This window comes from Macaca mulatta, chromosome 3, assembly GCF_049350105.2.
Source record: "Macaca mulatta isolate MMU2019108-1 chromosome 3, T2T-MMU8v2.0, whole genome shotgun sequence".
NCBI lineage: Eukaryota > Metazoa > Chordata > Mammalia > Primates > Cercopithecidae > Macaca > Macaca mulatta.
Genome location: NC_133408.1, coordinates 77,250,857 through 77,268,869, shown reverse-complemented (window position 1 = coordinate 77,268,869; position 18,013 = coordinate 77,250,857). Strand labels below are relative to the sequence as shown.

General features: G+C 46.4%; 1 protein-coding gene and 1 pseudogene across 11 annotated transcripts in view; both read right to left on the bottom strand.

Annotated features, from left to right (window-relative positions):
- The window catches only part of COBL (cordon-bleu WH2 repeat protein), a 300,968-nt gene that overhangs the window by 238,464 nt on the left and 44,491 nt on the right, over window positions 1-18,013 (bottom strand). The window lies entirely within an intron of this gene.
- LOC114676916 (ribosomal protein uL30-like pseudogene) lies at window positions 3,456-4,215 on the bottom strand (annotated as a pseudogene).

Here is an 18,013-nt window from a genome sequence, read left to right as displayed (position 1 = left end):
GGCCCGCACGTAGCCATCTCTCCACCAAAAGCTTGGCCTCTATTTTTACTCCTTGCTCTAACACACCCATGGTTAAAGGATTTCTGAAATGTGTTCTGGAATGCCGTGTGGCTCAGCTGAGACCCTGGATTCCATGTCACACTGCCCTAGCAGCTGCACTATCAAGCCCAAGCACAAAGACGAGAGTGTTTCCAGGCGGCCCACCCAAGACAGCAGTCCTTTAAATTGACTCCTCGTCATATTGCCCTGGGTACTTTAGCTGGCAAAGAACAAATTAGCATTCTCAATCTATATATACTGTAGCACACTAAATAAAGGGCTGGAGCCAAGGCACAAAAGGTCGGGCCATGAAATTCCCTGCAGGAGCCTGGGTCCCACCATTCCACTCTCAGGCTCTTTGGAAAGCTGACGCCCAGGGCCACAAGCAAGTCTTTGTGTGTCAGGAGGGCCCACTGCTGGGGCTTTCAGTGCACACAATAACTCACAGGCTGTGTCCAATTTCAGAACACAACGAAGAGGCAATGACCACACCCACATGGGCCTGGGCTTTCACTCAGGAGTTCCTCATGAAAAAGCACCGCGGAAGATGCCCAGGGGCAGCACCACTACTGGGATCAACATCCACCCAATCGCCCTAGTAGGGCCTCCAGGGCACTCCTGCAAGCGTCACGTGGTTTCACAGATCCCAGGCAGAAGCAGGGCCAGTGTTACTACCACCACCAGTGAGGAAATGAAAGCCCGGAGAAGCCGTGAGACTTGATGAAGGTCACCAACTGGCTAAATGATGACAGGTGCTCTAATGAGAAGTTTTATTACCTCACTATATTGTTTTACTCAAAAATATTTCCTGTCTGACAGCTGCTTCCCGGATTTACTGTTTAAAGTGAGTAATTCCACTTTTCTTAGACATGAAATTTTACATATAGCACCAGAGCAGAGTTAAGGATTCCTTTACTAATTTTCCTTACTCATTTATTATATAAAATAGACACGAGACTTGAACAGGGAATGAGGAAGCCCAGAAGAGCAGAAACTAAACCAGTCCAGTGGAAGTGTCATGTATGTTGTTGCATAGCCTGCATTCCAGACTAGCAAGACAAGGCTCTGAGCTTCCTAGTGGTCATGGCAAAGATGAGATGCAAAGCCAGATTCAAAGCTCCCACGTCTCAAGATAAAAGAAGACAGATCCAGAGAACCAGTGCCCCGCAGCCCTCATGCTGAAGACAAGGTGTGCAATAGTGAATTACGTCCCTAACAACGTGCCAAAAACAAAAAATACAAAGATGGTTTTCCAACAGTTGCTTCTCCCCTCAATAAAACCTACATCACACCAAGGTTCCATTCAATAGAAGTCCTTAAATACAGAGACCAAACAATGCAGTCGAACATGCCATTCTTTTGGTTTGTCTTGACTGAGGATAAAACGACAGCATATCTAAAGGAAGTAGAGGAAAAGAACACAGTGGACACATACACTGAACTGTGTCGGGCACTACCACGATTTTACAAATCATGGAATTAATTTGGTATATCCAGAATACTGTTAAGCAATATGCAAAGGTTCATTCTGCATAAGAAAGGTAGGCTTATACACTTCAATGTTTAAGTTGAATATGCTTTCATTTGAGAACAAGTTACTTATTCTGGGATTATGTACATTTATAGATAAACCTATATATAAATATACATAATTTTACAAGATGTATACATAAAATATATTTCAGTTAAAATTATGTTTTCTAAAAATATTGCTAATATTTGGCATTAATCACACAAAATATGAAAGAATGTATACACTAGAGCCATTTTAATGTTTAGTAAAATAATCTGATCTTTAAAAAAAGAGATAGATTCACAAAAGCACTAAAATTTCACTCAGATTTCGATGAAATCTTCCCTATCTATTCCTATAAGACCTGCAATTAGGTATTGATAATCAATGAGGAAATGCTTTGATTAATGAAATTAAACTTTAAAGCTAAGCTTTAGGACACTGTGTATTTGCTCTAACAAAGAAAATGCATTATTTACTTACCTGTAATATAGTGTACTTGTTTGCTAATTTTTAAACTACTTTCCTGGAAATAAGATAGCTCTTTTCAAAATATACTTTTTTATAACTAGAAGCAACACTTAATTAGTGAAGACAGTTATAACTGACTACCGTAAACAAATTAAAAGAACCTGTTATTATTTAAAAGTGTATAACTCTTCAATGAATGGTTAAAAACATATACTTTTTTTGCTTTTTGAAGAGACAAGTGAACATTTATTTTTGTGTCTTTCTTCCTATGTATATTTCAAGTCTTTTTCAAAACAAAGCCCCAGGAATCTCCAGATTCAATTACGTCCCTGGGCTTGGCTGATTGCTGCAGGAGTCTTAGGGAGCCTTATACAAATGCTAGAGTTACTCATTTACCCACGTTAAACCCTAGGACAGACCACACAACAAAGCAGGACTCCTTCCTCCATGGAATGTGCTGATTTCAGATGAGGCGGCAGCCAAGGTAGAAAACACTGGAATTTTTCCTTAGAACTGGACTGTGATGACAGGTGCTTGCCATGAACGTCACCTACTGTCTTTTCTTTGACCCTTCCTTTCCAGTTTTTGAAGATTAAGCAGGAAATAATCTTCTCTGAAGATACTTGATAAAAATTCCCCAAAAAAGCAAAAACATATGCTTCTACTGCATTGATAAAAATTTACTGCAGTGTGGCACCTAAAAGTAGTAACAACAGCAATAAAAAGTAATTTCAAAAAACGTTAAGATTTCTTCAGCAAAATAAATGATTCACATTTTCAAGTCCTTTTTGAAATCAGTTATTAATATTATTCCTTCCCCATTTCCAGCTACATGACCACAGCAACACAGTTTTTTGCTACTCAACATCTTTAAGCCTGTAACTCTTAGGCTATGCATAGCCCGATGTCCTAATCAGGCATTCATTGCTCCCAGCAGGTCTCCATCTGTTAGTACCAGCCTCCTCTTTCCTTCCAATCTCAAAGTTACTCTTAATAGTAACCCCATCTCGGCCCAGCGCGGTGGCTCACGCCTGTAATCCCAGAACTTTGGGAGGCCCAGGCAGGTGGATCACTTGAGGTCAGGAGTTCAAGACCAGCCTGACCAACATGGGGAAACCCTGCCTCTACTAAAAATACAAAATTAGCCAGGTACAGTGGTGGGTGCCTGTAATCCCAGCTACTTGGGAGGCTGAGGCAGAAGAATCACTCGAACCTGGGAGGTGGAGGTTGCAGTGAGCCGAGATCACGCCACTGCACTCCAGCCTGGGCGACAGAGTGAGACTCCAGCTCAAAAAAAAAATAAAAAAAGAGTAACCCAATCTCAAGGTTACTGGTAGGAATACTAGTAACTGCAAAAAGAACTTTTAAGTGGCAAGGCATGGCCCATCAAAAGTCAGCCCAAGGGCAGTTTTCAGCCCTGCCTCACCTGGGTCTAGTTCAGCTGGTGGATGAACTGATTGATGTGTTCACCCCGACAGCCAGGTGAGCCCATCTCCTTGAAGAAGCCCACTCTATTTGTGGTAGCATGATGAGCCACTGAGAAGTGGAAAGGGTGCAAAAACCATGAGATCTCCTGGAAATGCTTCCCCAGGAAGGCAATTTCATGAATGAGGTCTTCCAAGCAAATGACACCAAACTTCCCCAGGTGCTCCTCATCACTGTGTCATCTAAGAAATGGTCTTCTTCTTGACCTTGGTTCGTCCACGTTTCAAAATGAGTTTACAGGCAGACTTCAGATGTGGAAAACCCCAGGTCACATAAGTTTCCACTATACGCAGCATTTTTAGGTTCTGGGGGGTGACTTTTACAAAGACACCACTAAAAATTTTCTTTGGGCGAAGTCTTGCCATGGTTCTCTGCACCAGTAAACTCACGCCATTAATCCTTTCAATGCGTACAATAAAGGTCAAGGAAAGTTATCTGGCAATTCCAAGGCATGAGGTCTCACTTCTAGTCGTCTGAGACGCATCTTGTCACATTTCTGCCACCAGGAATCATATAAGAATGATTCCAGTCACTTAACCTGAGCCCTTTCCCTTTCCTCTGCTCCTTCTTTGCCAAAAGTGCCTGCTTTGCCTGGGTGGCTCTGAGGACTTGACAAGCCTTCTCTTTTTCAGGAGATTTTCTGGAACTAAAGGGATTTTTCTTTGCTTTTGCTCCGTCATCTTTCTAGAGTTGTAGCTACTGATCATGCGCAACCTTACCACATGGGGAAGATGGTGCTCGCTCTATCAAGACCGTCTACTATTTTTAAAGATCTAAAATAAATTATGAAGTGGCTCTTGTTTACCTCATTTATAGAACAGGATAATATGTAAAGTTTGCGTTGAAAATAAAAAGGGAGAAAGATCACATGACTTGCATTCATCCTTTCATTCACTCAAAAGATATTTACTATTTCTCTTCCATGGGTCAGTATCTGGGATAGATTCTGAACATCCACAAATGCAGATGACAGGATCCCTCGCTGATGCAAGTCCACCTCTGGTAGGAACCACAGATAAACAAACACAAGACACCAAGGTTTGTGCCATGAGAAAGGCTCACATACAATGCTTGTGGAGCTCCAGATAAGAGCAGATGCTCTTTCTAGGAAAGAGGGTGGTGGCCTGAGGGGACAATCCTGAGGCACTGGTTGAGCTAAGTGTTGTAGAATGGGATAAGGACATGTCTAGCAGAAGGAAGGGTCTCTACAGGAGAAGATAGGAAAGGTTGTGGGATGTGTGAAGAACTGGGATTGCAGGTAAGCTGCAGCTGGGGCCTGACAGTGTACAGCAGGGCAGCCATGGAAAGGGTGCAGGGACCAGGCAGCAGAGCCTGGATCTTATCCCAGAGGTGGCAGAAACCCACGGAGGACTCCAGGCAGGGCAATAACAAGATAGCACTTACATTTAGCCATGACTTCTCTGGAGGGATAAGGAAGGTGGGCTCAGATCACATCCTGCCTTTCCCCAAAACATTCTGAGGGCATCTTATGAACTTTATAAACCTCCACACCCCTTCTCCATTGCCCACCTCTCCTGCTTCACCTCCAGCCGTTCTCCCTAGCGCCCCACTACTCCTGCCACACTGCCTGATTCCTGCTGCTCACACACACCAAGCTCAGCCCCACTGCAGGAGATGTGCACATGCTGCTGTACACTGTAGACGGCTTACTCCTCTCTTCACTGAGGTCCATGTACAGCAAAACCTCCTCAAAGAAGCTCTCCTGACAGCCCATCCAAAACCGCAGCCCTTGGCCGGGCATGGTGGCACACGCCTGTAATCCCAGCTATTCAGGAGGCTGAGGCAAGAGAATCGCTTGAACCCAGGAGGCGGAGGTTGCAGTGAGCCAAGATCGCACGCCACTGCACTCCAGCCTAGGCGACAGAGCAAGACTCCATCTCAAAAAAAAAAAAAAAAAGAAAAAGGAAAAGAAAAACTGCAACCCTTTGTAACTCTCTTCCAACTCATTATCACTTCCTGAAATTATACTTTATATTTATTTATTTACTCTCTATCTCCTCCACTAGAACATAATGTATCAGAGTTGCAGGGAGACCTCACCTGTCATATTCATGGCTGGGTTCCCAGGGCATAAAATGCTGGTGAGTAGAAGGCCCACAGTAAATATCTGTGCAATGAATGAACGAAGGTGAGAATAGAGTCAAAAGCTACTGCAAAACACAAAACATCAATGGTGATTTCAGCTGAGCTAAGAACACAGCAGTGTGATGAGATGTTTGGTGGAGAGTTGATGCACCAGGGAGGGAATGGAGGAATCGGAGGTGATGCCTGACAGGGAGGATGCACCAAGCCCAGTTGTATGGGCCCTGGAGGTGTCGAAAGAAGGCAGCCTGAGGGGCCAGGCACGGTGGCTCACGCCTGTAATCCCAGCACTTTGGGAGGCTGAGGCGGGCAGATCACCTGAGGTCAGGAGTTTGAAACCAGCCTTGACCAACATGGTGAAACCCCTGCTGTACTAAAAATACAAAAATTAGCTGGGAATTGTGGCATCTGCCTTACTAGGGAGGCTGAGACAGGAGAATCACTTGAACCCAGGAGGTGGAGGTTGCAGCAAGCCAAGATCGCACCACTGCACTCCAGCCTGGGCAACAAGAGCAAAACTCCATCTCAAAAAAAAAAAAAGAAGGAGGAGGCAGCCTGAGGAACGCTGAGTTCCAGGTTCTGTGAGGCATCCTCTGGGCAGACAAGTCCTAAGCTGCTCGGGAGAGGGGCTGGGATGGAGCTGCAGAGGGGTGAGCCCATGCTGATCGTGCAGGAAGAACGTGGCCAGGGGCAGCACTCCTGCCAGGCTCACCACACTCACCGCACAGCAGCCATGGCTGGCTTCGGGCACAGAGCCAAAGTGGAGTCTGACAGTGGCCCAGCCCCAGGAGGCCACATCCTCGAGGAGAACATAAGGCAGAAGAAGAGGTGCAGGAGAGGGGCACACCCAGGAACCCAAATGTCTCAAGCGGGGCAGAGCGGGGGCAGAGTCTTCAAAGGAGCCCCAGGAGGTGACAGGAAAGTGAGGAGGGAGCCCCTGGCTGAGAAGGTCAGAAAAGGAAGTTTCCGGAAGAAACCGTGTCAGAGTCAGAAACTGAAGAGAGGAAGTCAGTAGGACAAGATGGACAGTTCCACAGTGAGGTGGCCGTGGGAAAGGACTCCTGTGACTCAGGACTGGGTCTGAGACCCTCAGGGAAAATGGCCCAGTTAGGACAGCTGAGCAAGAGCGCACAGGAAGACTGCACCGGGAAATCACGACAGGCAGCACCAAGTCGCCACGCCTGCAAACCAACAGGGCACTGACGGCGACATGTGCCACGTAGTCACCATCACATGGACGTCTGGGGCAAACAATCAAAGTGCTTTACATGACAGATGTGTGTGAAGACATGCCAGTATTAAAGCATGAACCAGGGGCCAGGGAGTTGGTCCCAGGGCAGTCTCAGTGGCTGTGGAGTGAGTGCTGGGATACAAGCATGAAGAGGGCAATAATGAAGAAGCTGTCCTTCCCTCACTGCCCACCCCCTACCAGCAACCCCTGGCAGGAGGCAGGGCAGGGCCCAGAGGCAGCAAGGCCCACTTGCCAGGAGCCTGGGAACCGGAACCGGAAGCAGCCCTGAGCTGCGTCTGGAAAAACGAGTCAGTGTCCAGCAGGTGAGCTGGGCAAGCTGAGGCACTGACTAGCCTCGTCTCCATGCCAGGGTGGGTAGAACTGAAATCAGTGGAGCCCCTGACGCGATGTCAGGAGACACGGAGGTGTCGCCAGTCACATTCTCGTTAATAGCAAAGTGGTGGCGTGTGGAGTTGGGGAATTCCCCCCAGCTCACCGGAAGCCTCCCCAAGCCGAGGGCGGCCCTGGGAGCGGGTCCTGCCTGTGAACAGCACCTGTCATCTACACTGCACTGCGGAAAGGTGCAAGAGACACCCTCCAGCCCCAGGCTTCTGTGAGCGAGAGCACGCGGGCCAGGAGGGCCCACGAGGTCTCATGCTCACTCCCATGTGTGAGAAGGAGGGAGCAAATGGATTGTTTTAAGCAGGAAGATAAATGGTCAGCGGGATATGTTTCACAAATCGCTTTTGGCAGCAATATGGGGGGTGGATAAGGAAAGCAGGAGGCTGGAGGAAGGAAACCAGAAGAGCATTTCAGGAGCCCCAGAAAGTGCTGGCAAGGGCCTGAGCCAAGAACCAAGGCAATAAAACAGTAAAAAAAAAAAAAGCTTTTTTTTCCCACACAGTGGGTGAAGGTCCCCACTTTGGTGGGGAATTATGGAGCCCACACCTGAGTGCTTTCATTTGAAGCTTTAGTACCTGGGAGGATGAAGAGCTCCCAGGAGTGGCTGTCCAGCTCACTGGTTTCAGCACCAGCAGTCTTGACCGTAAGTTCAAGGGCTGCCCAGCAAGGCCTGGGAGAGAGAACCAGCCAGGCTGGTTTTATTGGATTGTGCTGCCGATAATGACACAATGTCACTAACACTTTCTTGGCAACTAGCAAATATTTTGATACGATTCCTATACAAAAACAGTTTACATAAGGAGTATGATCCCCATTTCAAATAAGGCCAGGAGATAACTAAAGTTGATGGAATGTTAACCATGAGTTTGGCACTGTGGTAGGTTCATAGTGTCCCAACCAGTTTTCATGACAGCTCACAAGGGAGGTGCTGTTACTCCACTTTTATAGAAGATGAAACTGAAACCTAGATTATGTCGCTGTCAAAAAGACAACAAAACTAGTGAGGAAGAGTGCCAGGATGCCGGCCCAGGTCTATCTGAGCTTGGTCCCTCTGAGATGCTTTCTGTATCCCAATCGCAGCCCCCAAGCCTCAGAACTGCTGGATCAAAACTGCAGGCAAGGAAGAGTGGGTGCAAAAGCCCATGTGTTGGGGATCTGTTCCTCACAATGGCAGGGTAGAAGGGGCTCAAACATTCTTCCTTTAGGGGCCTGGCTGAATAAGCCAGGATGCAGCCATAGAGGGCACAGAGAATGAGGACACCTCTACGTAAGAGTTAGATGTTTTACATAATTGCAAAACAAAATATAATTAGAAAGCAACCCCTGGACAGATGTGGTGGCTCATGCCTGTAATCCTACCGATTTGGGAGGTCGACACAGGTGGATCACCTGAGGTAAGAGTTCGAGACCAGCTTGGTCAACATGGCGAAACCCTGTCTCTACTAAAAATCCAAAAATGAGCCGGGCATGGTGGCACACACCTGTAATCCCAGCTACTCAGGAGGCTGAGGAAGGAGAATCGCTTGAACCCGGGAGGTGGAGGTTGCAGTGAGCCAAGATTGCACCATTGCACTCTGGCCTGGGCGACAGAGCAAGACTCCATCTCAAAAAAAAAAAGAAAAAAAAAGCAGCCCCTAACGTTTGAGGAAAAATGAACTAAATGCTTTTAAATGCACATTGATAACATCAAAACCCACCAGCTGAGGTAGAGGGCAAGTGGGTTTTATGATGAAACAAAATACACCATGTTAAAGTGTACACCAAGGGTTAATTATATTGTTCTCTCTCATACATATGTGCATACGAAATTAGATTTCATATCTATAGGAAATATCCCATAAATGTATTCCATTTTGAACTGTGGGATGGAAGAGGCCTTAGATGTCAAGTGCAGCTTCCTTCTCATCCCAGAACGCCCAGAGGCCTCTGGCCCTCAGTAGGTCACTCATGCTCACGTTTCCAATGTGAAGGCCTCCTGAAGGGGCATGCAACAGGAGCCCAATGCCCGACAACCAGTGGCAGCACTTCTGATGCCCCACTCAAGAAAGTCTACACAGCAGAACCCCGGGGCATTTCTGACCCCTTTCGGTGTGTGTTCCCAGTCCTTTAACCGTGTGCTTATCTGTTTCAGCCTCACTGCAGCTTTACAAGGCTAGTGCCGCATCTGCATCCACACCTGCTTTCAAAGACCTGGGAAAGCAGGTCGGGGTTGGGAGTTAAATAGCTCTGGAGAGGGAAGAAGCAGAAGAACTGGGTTCCAGAGAAACCCACACCCACCAGGCAAACTGCCACCAGGCTTAGGGCAGAAGGCTCCCCAGGCTGGATGGGGACGGGCTGTACCTCTGCTCTAGCAAGGTCACAGGTGGAGATGAGGCAGGTTGTTTGCAGCCCTGGGAACAGAACTTATCTCAGTCCAAAGATCCAAAACACATATGCACAGAGGGCAGTGAAAGGGAGAGCATGCCCCTCAGCCAGGGCCACCCGCAGAACCCCAACCAGGAGAAAGCCCTGGATGACGAGATACCTGAGGTTCCCAGAGGGGAAGAAGGGGTGGGTGGGTGGGCTGGCTTCTCCAGACACCTGTCCCTGCCAGGGCGGCCCATGCCTGTTCCTCTGCAAAACCCTCCCTCCCTGCCCTGGCTCTCAGGCTTCTATGACAGGCTCAAAGTCCATGTGGATCAACTGTCCCCATGGACTGGCAGATGTTTTGCCACATAAAGTGTACATAAACTCACATTCTAAAGAAACAGCCATGCGCGATTTCCATTCCACCACTGAATTTATAACAAAAGTTACAGCCAGATGTGATCCTGTGGATTGATGTTTCCCTACCATTTTTTTTTCAACTCACAATTCCTTTCACGGTAATATACAACTTTAAAAGCCCCCTGGGATTAACATAATATTTAGTAATATTCATTACACAGAAAGGCAAATTTTGATGTTTTAAAGTAATTAGTGACACACGCTGTTAAAACATTTTAATTTTGTAAGAAACAATCAGATGTGGGCAAATTAATTACAAAACAATAAATTATTTCATCTTCTGCATGGACACTAAATATATAGTAAAATATAGATGGAAATCTAACTGTCTTATAGGCAAAAGCTGCTGTCATTAACTTAATTTCTGACTTTTTAGTTTTGCTTTAAAGATCAACTGATTGCCGGGTGCAGTGGCTCAAACCCATAATCCCAACATTTTGGGAGGCCGGGGCAGGTGGATCACCTGAGGTCAGGAGTTTGAGACAACATGGTGAAACCCCATCTCTACTAAAAATACAAAATTAGCTGGGCATGGGGGCGCATTCCTGTAATCCCAGCTATTCAAGAGGCTGAGGCAGAAGAATCGCTTGAACCTGGGAGGCAGAGGTTGTGGTGAGCCGAGATTGGACCACTGTACTCCAGCCTGGGCCACAAGAGTGAGACTCCATCTCAAAACAAAACAACAAAAAATGACAAAGTGAGAAACGGCTTTTCTGGCTGCTGCTTGCAAGTGCTTCCACACAAATAACATGGCATGTGCAAGGGCTGACGCTGTTTCCCACAAATGGATGGAAGGAAAGGACTCTAGGACACAAGCACCCACACACAGTTTTTTTCCGACATGTTTTTTGAGTGCTACGGACACCTAGACCAAGAAACCTAACATTTTTATTAAGATAACCCAATTCAGAGTTTGGAGGAGTTGCCCTTGGGAGGAGTCCCAAGGCAAATTTGCAAAATGAATCCCATCTTTACATCCCCTACTAACTTACATTTCGACATCAATGCCCCTCTGCTTCTTAATAACATAGGATTACAAATAAAAACCATATAAAATTGTATCATGGTCAGGATTTCCACAGGGCTTTGCAATAAACCCAAAAGGTATCAAAGATACCCTCCCAATTTTTAGAAATCTCCACTCACCACCACTCTCCCACCCCATAAATACAGAGGCCACACAAAGGCCCATGCTGGAAGAAAAACCTCAAACAAAAATAAGTATCTCATTTACTTTGATTTTTCAGTAAATAAAAATCTGAAACCCTTGTTATTTCTACATTTTTAACAACGCCAAACCCGGTACCCTTTCCCAACCCCCTGCTGTGAAAACCTTCATGAAAGATTTTCCTCTATTCAGGCATGCACTCTGGCCTGAGGAGCGTCAGGCCCTCTGAGGCACACAGATGAGCCAGAACAAAACCAGCGCAGGGCCTGACTCACAGCCACCTGCACTGGTGAGCAGGGGCTCAAGAAAACCTCCACAGCACAGCCCCATCCGCAAAGACTTGAGGCCTCTACTTCCGATTTCGTACATTCATTTATTTGTATTTTATATACATATATATAACTAGTATATTGAGAGTATATTACACATGTTACTAGTATATTGAGAACACTACAGACATTACACACAAAAAAAGAACTTTGCTTTTTTGTCATTGTTTGTTTGTTTTTGAGACAGGGTTGCACTCCGTCACCCAGCGTGGAGTACAGTAGCGCGATCTCGGCTCACTGCAGCCTCCACCTCCAGGGTTCAAGTGATTCTCGTGCCTCAGCCTCCAAGCAGCTGGGATTACCGGCACCTGCCACATGCCCAGCTAAGTTGTATTTTTAGTAGAGGCAGGGTTTCATCAGGTCGCTCAGGCTGGTCTCGAACTCCTGACCACAAGTGATCTGCCTGCCCCGGCCTCCCAAAGTGCTGGGATTACAGGTGTGAGCCACCACACCCGGCCACAAAAAGAACTTTGGAAAGAATACAATAAATATTATCTTCCCAAATTTATTCATTTCCTCCTTATCCCAAATGGATCACGAAGCATACATAGGGGCCCATACCTCCACTTTGGAGACCACAGCTCTAATACCTCATCAAGTGGAAGATCCCTGCCCTGGTATCTGGTATTGGTGGTAGAGATGAGGACTGGACAGCCTTCCTCCCTCCTACCCTGCAGGCGCCATGTCCACTGCGGGTGTCCTCAGTTCCACGTGCCATCTGGGACACTGTTCTTGCTCCCTCTCAATAAAGAAACCTCTTCCTCAGGACTCCAGGAAGGCAAATATGTAACCAGGAATTTTATTACGAATGAGTGCTACAACAGATCCAGGACTGGGAGACAGCATCGTCAATACTCCCAGTCATCTGTCTAAAAGGAAAATGCAATCAATGCACCCTGCACCATGGTAACCCTTCACTGTGGGAAAAATCGCCTCTGCCAACGTTCTGCCCTCTGGACCCTCAAGCTCCTACACTAACAGCCTCACTATCCACCCCCTGGACACTTCCACCCACTAGACAATTCCTCCTCAAAAAGTCTTTCCTACCACTCTTCCTGTGATGCTGATGAACGCTGAGCTAAAGAGTTATTAAGCACTCACTCTGTGCGAGGCACTGTTAGATATGTTTAAGGCATGTGATCTTCACAGCCCTGCGAAGCAGGTGGATCGTAGAGTAATTCCCTTTTGCAGATGTGGAAATAAGAACACAGGTGTCTTAATCAGGCTCCCCAGCTGGGCGCGGTGGGTCATGCCTGTAACCCCAGCATTTTCGGAGGCCAAGGCAGGTGGATCACAAGGTCAGGAGTTTAGGACCAGCCTGGCCAACATGGTGAAATCCCGCCTCGACTAAAAATACAAAAATTAGCCAGGCGTGGTAGAAGGTTCCTGTAGTCCCAGCTACTCAGGAAGCTAAGGCAGGAGAATCACTTGAACCCGGGAGGCTGAGGTTGCAGTGAGCCGAGATCACGCCACTGCACTCCAGCCTGGGCGACAGAGTGAGACTCTGTCTCAAAAAAAAAAAAAAAAAAAAATTCGGGCTCCCGAGAAGACACAGCTGGAGCTGGAACAGCTGTGCCAACCCTTTAAAACGGAGTGCACCCCAGGGAAGTGAGGGTGATGGAGGGAGGCCAGCCAAAAGGCACCAGCACCCAGCCACCCGCTGCAGCAGGCTCTGTATAGCCGCTGTGTCCCCAAGCACTCCTGGGGTGGGGGGTGCTTCTTTGTCCAAATTGCAGCCCCCCACCAAGCCTCAGAATTGCTGGATCAAAACTGCAGGGAAGGAAGGATGGGTACAAAAGCCCATGTGTTGGGGATCTATTCCTCACAATGGCAGGGCAGAAGTGGCTCAAACACTCTTCCTTTAGAGGCCTGGCTGAATAAGCCAGGATGCAGCCACACAGGGGACAGAAAACTGCATGGCAGTGGGGTCCTAAGTCACATCATGCATCAGTGACCCAGGAAAGAAGGAGATGGGAGGCCAGCGCTTGTCATGCCGTGCTGCTGGTGAGCAGCACAGGGCCTAGACACAGCTGCCACGCAACGTCCCTCACCTCCAGAGTCCAGCACTAGGCAGGTCTGCGTGGCGCATCAGCAGGACGTAGGGGGCAGAGGTGTGCTCAGGAGCGTGGGCTCTGTGTCACAGCCCTGCCCCTGCTCCGGCCTCTGCTCTCCTTGCCAGTGGCTGCTTCCAGGTAAACACACAAGATACACTCAGCTTAAACCAGAGGACAGCAAAAGCCACAGCCACTTGGTTTCGCCATAAGGACCCTTTACTTTATGAAGGCCAGAGTGAAGAGAGGGAAACGGCTTTTCTAGAGGTTCTTTATAGATCCTTTCTATTAGTTTGCTCAGCCTCAATTGGAAAATTGATGTTCACAGTTACACCAATGCTCCTCATTCAAGAATCCCTGGTCAAGAGACAAGAGGTGCTCTGTCTCCCTGACTGAGGACGTGGCAGGAGACGGCACCAAAGAAAATCCTGAGCCTGCTGGCGGCCGTACTGACACAGGGAATAACACCCCCACCTGTGCACAGCTTCTCCTTTCCTCTAGCTGAACTTCATCAAGTCAGCAAGTTAAGAAAACACAGAGGCTCTGAAAAGTTCCCAACGGACATGTTTTCATATGCAGTCTATTTATATGCCCTGAAATGGACTTGGGTTCTAAAGCACCTGTGTTGTTGCACGAGCACTTTTGCCAGGTATAACCTGTGACAGGAGCTGAATCTGGACACCTGTCTGAGCACACAGGGCTTGGCTGGAGCAAAATAAAATGCACCCTTTTTAGAAGGAAATAGAAGATGTTTACTCTAGAGATTTCTTTCTACAGCCCAAATATAGCAAAACTCAGAGCCAAGACTGGCTCTGAGGTGCTGAATAGCGGTAGTTCCGTTCAAGAAAGATTTCAAAACAAGATCTCCTCCAAAGACGCAAATTCTTGGTTAGAGTCCTGAATTTCCTCAATATGCTCATTCATTCACATACTTATGAGGTACCTACTACGTGCCAGGCAGCGTTCTCAGGAGCCTCGTGGGGAAGAGAGGGTAAGGGAACGTAGGGTGAATTTTGGCAGAAGACAAAAACATCCAGCTTCCTTACACTTAAATAATTTTTAAAAGAGACAATGCTTTTCACTGGATAAACAGATAATGCAAATACAAATATTCCTGGGAGAGATAACATAAATTTAATCACCATCATCAGATACTACCTTGAGATTGGAGTTTAAAGGCAGAATATTTCTAGAGAAAACAGAGGTGCTAAAAGGGGAAATAATAAATATGGAAACTAAAGTTATGCAAATAGAGTTCTGAAAGACCCAAAGATCTTTTTGTGTCAAAATTGACTTGATGGTAATTTACTCAATAATTACTATGTGCCTAAAATACATTTCATTATTTGACTTAAAAAAAAAAATCAAAACCAAAAAAAAAAAAAAAAACCAAGAAATCAGATTTTAGAAATCTACAAGTATGTATGTTTGTTCCCAGCACATAGTACTGAAATATTAACTTATTTTTGTTCAATTTAATTATTCCTATACAGACAGTAGGGGGCCCATGAGCTAAGGAGTGTGGACAAGCCAGTCTTTCTCCTCCACATCAACCTAAATCCTCTTCATCCTTTAGGGTCTGCACAGGCCCTGCTACTTCCAGGAATGCTTGGAACGGGCCGCCAGGCCTGGTGCATCTCCGTGCTGGGGAGTCTGTGCATTGTTTCACCAGCCTCAGTGCGTGTCAGTTGTCCATGGCTGCTTCCTCCATATAACAGCAGGGTTGAGGCATCACCAGAGACACAGGGACCGCAAAGCTGAAAATATCTGCTGACTCCTGACCCACAGGATAAAGCAGGAAAGTTTGCAGGGCACACCATACTCTCCTGAACCTGAACCTAGACTGGCTCCTGCTCAATGTACCACTTCATTCCACGCTTTCCTCATTGCTCTTTGTAAACCCACTGGCTGGTTCTTGGAGCTGGTGGGCTACTCCTTAGTAAGCCCCATCACTTCTGTTCTCACCAGTTTGGGGATATTCTCACTAGGAGGCAACTGCATTATCCCCAAACTGCTTATGTCAGTCATGGTTAACTGTTTTAATCCCGCTAGTTAATTTTACAGAAGGTAATTGGTGCACAGAAAAAGCACAGCATGAGTCTCATGAAACTACATTAAATATTTAAGAAAAACAAAGGTGAGTTGCTTTAAAAAATGAGTAAATCAATAAAAGTTTACTTAGGTGATGGAGAGGAAACTGAAAAAGACTGAGGAGGGGGAAAAAAAATCATCAGTTCCAGGATTCTGCACTCAGATTTTAATCACAATTGTTTGTATGCTCTTAGTCGGCTTTAAAGAAACTGAAACCGGTCAGACACAGTGGCTCACACCTGTAATCCCAACACTTTGGGAGACTGAGGCAGGAGGATCACTTGAGGTCAGGAGTCTTAGACCAGCCTGGCCAACATGGTGAAACTCTATCTCTACGAAAAATACAAAAATTATGGGCATGGTAGCGTGTGCCTGTAATCCCAGCTACTCGGGAGGCTGAGGCAGGAGAATCACTTGAACCTGGGAGGCAGAGGCTGCACTGAGCCAAGATCGTGTCACTGCACTCCAGTCTGGGTGACACAGCAAGACTCTGTCTCAAAATAAACAAACAAACAAATAAACAGAAACAATGAATTCTGGACATGGCCCTCTATCAAAAGATTTCTCAATACATGTAAATGCATATTTTTTAAGCATTGAATGTTTTAAACTCACTCATTTAACTAAGTGAGCAATCCTCAGTGCCAATCGGCACATAAATGGTTTCTACCATTGCCAAGTTTCAGTTCCCTCTGCTCCCTGTTGTTTCATGCAAGTACACCCCACTCAAAGTATGATTTTTTTCCAGTAGGCTGGATTTTATCCCCATTTTGCAGATTACAATACTGAGTTTGGGTTTTAGTAACTTGGCAAGGTCTCTCAACTCATAGTGTATGTTTCATCCCAGGCGGTCTGATTCCAAGAGGCAATCCTCATCAACTACTCTATTATTCTCACTCCAGGGAAGCCAGAACTACAAAACAGTTAAAATTAGAAGAATCGTCAATATTTATCTCCCTATTTAACACTCCATCATGGGCAATGCAAGAAAAAAATCATTTAAATTTGGAGCTTTAAAAAGGAAAATTCAGAATATTGGGAACACGCACACTCAGGAAAGAAACTAATCGACGGCTCTTCAAGTTCCAATCTAGATCTGAAAATACCGGTGAAATTGTGCTCAGACCTCTAAAACACTCAAAGAGGCAAAGGGCTGCACAAATTGGACACACAGGGCCTGAGGCATTTCTTCAAATGATGTTTTTCTGGCATTTCCACACTAACGCCTGTACTTTGGGAGTCTCCCCATGTCTGCATTAAAGCCCAAGACAAGCCAGTGGGCTAAGACATGTAATTCACGATTCTAGGGTCACAATTCTGCTCTTATCTGCAGGTAAAGACAACTTAATAGTATAGAGGTCCAGTCATTTCTCCCCCTCTTTATGTCTGAGTTTTAATCTATGGAACACAATACCAACAACAACAACAACAACATCATTCTCTTCTTTAGGAATAAAAGTCAAATAATAGGCCATTGAAAAGTTACCTCAAAGCCAGGCGTGGTGGCTCATGCCTATAATCCCAGCACTTTGGGAGGCCAAGGTGAGAGGATCACTTGAGGTCAGGAGTTCAAGATCAGCCTGGACAATATGGCGAAACCCCGTCTCTACTAAAAATACAAAAATCAGTCGGGCATGGTAGTGTGCGCCTGTAATCCCAGCTACTTGGGAGGCTGAGGCAGGAGAATCGCTTGAACCCAGAGGCAGAGAGGTTGCAGTGAGCTGAGATCGTGCCACTGCACTCCAGCCTGGGCAACAGAATAAGACTCCATTTCCAAAAAAAAAAAAGAAAGAAAGAAAAAAGGAAAGAGGCCGGGCGCGGTGGCTCAAGCCTGTAATCCCAGCACTTTGGGAGGCCGAGGCGGGCGGATCACAAGGTCAGGAGATCGAGACCACAGTGAAACCCCATCTCTACTAAAAATACAAAAAATTAGCCGGGCGCGGTGGCGGGCGCCTGTAGTCCCAGCTACTCAGGAGGCTGAGGCAGGAGAATGGCGGGAACCCGGGAGGCGGAGCTTGCAGTGAGCCGAGATCGCGCCACTGCACTCCAGCCTGGGCAACAGCGTGAGACTCCGTCTCAAAAAAAAAAAAAAGGAAAGAAAGTTATCTCAAAATACGAAGCTGCATACTTTGTGAATTTTTAATGTATATTCTAGCTTGTTACAAAGGTACGTGGGGCAAACAGCAGCTACCACTATCTAAAATTCCTCATTTACCACAAACAAACAAACAAACAAACCCATATCTGCCGTGACATTCCTAAGGAAATCATCACTGACATCAGGGAATGAAGGCTTCAAGCTGACTTACCTTGTGACACTTGCTTCTGCTGTTAGACTGAAAATTCGCCCTCAATAATCAGTTC